Here is a 2,310-nt window from a genome sequence, read left to right as displayed (position 1 = left end):
CCTCTGATGTCCTCCAGCTGCGTTGCTCGAACTCCACTAACTGCTAATGTAGCTGCTATTTGCGTGCAACCAAACAGGACTCAGCAGCTTCTCAGTGAACACAACCTATGAGACAGACCGAGGCCAGTTTGATGACAGCTTAACTTAACTTAACTTAATGGTAGTTAGCTAGTGCCGCTAACGTTAGTTGACTTGGCAGGAACCAAACCCAGAAAAAAAACACCTATGTACTCTGTCCTCTCCCTACCTCTCGTCAAACTGCCCTCCATCGGCATAGGATGCTGTATTTGGTCCCAGTTTGGGTCCACTATAGCTGCTTGACTGGGGGACATAACACACAGCACTGTTGGCTTGTCCCTCTATAGTTAGCTGTTTTTACAGGAAATACTCAGATCCAATTAGCCCTCTGATTTCTGTTTCATGTTTGTCATGTCTTGTAATAAAATCCACTGATAATTATTAAACTGTGATTCAATTTTCTGTCTTATTTGGTATGAAATTCACCTTAAGTGTAAAAAAGTGCTGGTGTGACCGGGCCCTGAGGATCAGCATTTATCTCTCTGTCTGCACTTGCTGTGGGACTCTCTTTCCCCGGTGTCCCCTGTGGAGCCTTGTCACCAGGTTGTCATGACCGGCCTGCAAACACAACACAGCGTCATCCCATCGATCAATAAATGAAGACGGGATGAACGAGGTCAGTGAGAGAGGGAGAGGGAGAGAAGATGGATGAAGAGCGGTCGCTTCTCGTTTGTTCCCCATTCACTCTCTGATCTGCATTACCTGGATCACAGAGCACACACTCCCTGTGGGGCACACACACACATACACACACATACACACACCCAGGGACATAACCATAGACACACACACACAGACACACATTCATGCACTAACACAGACACATTTACATACACAGTGGTACAGCAGGGAAAACAATCAATTTACACCACTTAGTTGGTCATTTGGAGTTCATCATTTGGTTTTTATCTTTGCTCTGTATTGATTCCACACAGAGAGCGAGACAGCAACTGATTACAAAGAAGAAGAAAAGAGAGACTGTGGGGCTGTGTTCACATTCTAAGTAGATGTTGGCCATATAATATTTTTCTGGGCAGCGAAATTTCACTTGTGCAGATTGCTGAAATCAGATTATATTAGGCTTTTGCAATATATCGGAAACAAAATTTCAGTATCACTTCTCAAATCATGTTTTTGACCCTAATTCATATGCTAATACTGACAATATTTCACACAAATGTCTAAAATGATGAGGTGATGACATTTTATATCCAAAAGGTCAAAGGTCAACTTCAATGTAAGATCCTAATGTTCTGCAATAACACTTTTCTGTAAACTGGTAAAAACTCTGAATAAAGCAGTTTAACCTTAAAAGTCAATGTTTTTCCAGCACTATTGGACTGACAAACAACGCTCACTCAACTTATTTCTCTGATGACTTAAGCTCAAGATGTTCCAGAGGTTTTCATCCGCAATAAAATAGATTTGAAGGACATTTAAGAAAATAAATGTTTTAAATGCTTTTAATATAATTGTTTAGGTATTTTAACATACTTTTTTGTTTTCCACTGTATCCAACCTGTACGCACTGTATCCAACCTGTACGCACTGTGTCCAACCTGTACGCACTGTATCCAACCTGTACACAGTCTTTTTAATCACAATCACATGTTTTATAATTACAGTACATGGCTTAGTTGTGACCAAATATTTAATCATTTTCCCTCTCCTTTTACAGGACTGGAGTTAACAGAAACCTCTGAGGTTTTGGCATCAGTTCTGAGTACACAGGCCGACGTGAGATGATCAGATCAGATAATCAGTTCTGGTCACTCAACTGTGTTGTTACTGCCAGACAGAATATGCAACTGTAGACAAAGCTTTCTCTGTGTTATACGTGTGTTGCGTGTATATAATCCAAATATTCCCAGTTACATGAATGCAACGGCACAATGCACTCTAGTCCCTTGACATTACAAGCAGCAACATGTTGTATAATTTTCAATATTCCAGTGAGCGCTGAATGTTCATGCAGTACTGTGGAAAGGCCCATAACTTTAAGTGAGAATCCATGTGCACTGTTCCCCCTTTTTTTGTGAGAAGTGCTTTTTACTACCCCAAGATGAACTTTAGTACAAAGTTTTATGCTAATCAATGACTTTTTGAGATATATGCTAACTGCTAAAAGATGAATAGAATTACCTTTAAGTCCTATTAAAAAGTAATAAGTGATAATTTGGAATCACAAAGTGGATACAAAGCCGAAACCAAGTGGTTAAAGGGACTTTTTGG

Source organism: Morone saxatilis, unplaced genomic scaffold, assembly GCF_004916995.1.
Source record: "Morone saxatilis isolate NCDOM2014 unplaced genomic scaffold, NCSU_SB_2.0 Contig20, whole genome shotgun sequence".
NCBI classification, from domain to species: Eukaryota; Metazoa; Chordata; class Actinopteri; family Moronidae; genus Morone; species Morone saxatilis.
This window is presented reverse-complemented; position numbering follows the sequence as displayed.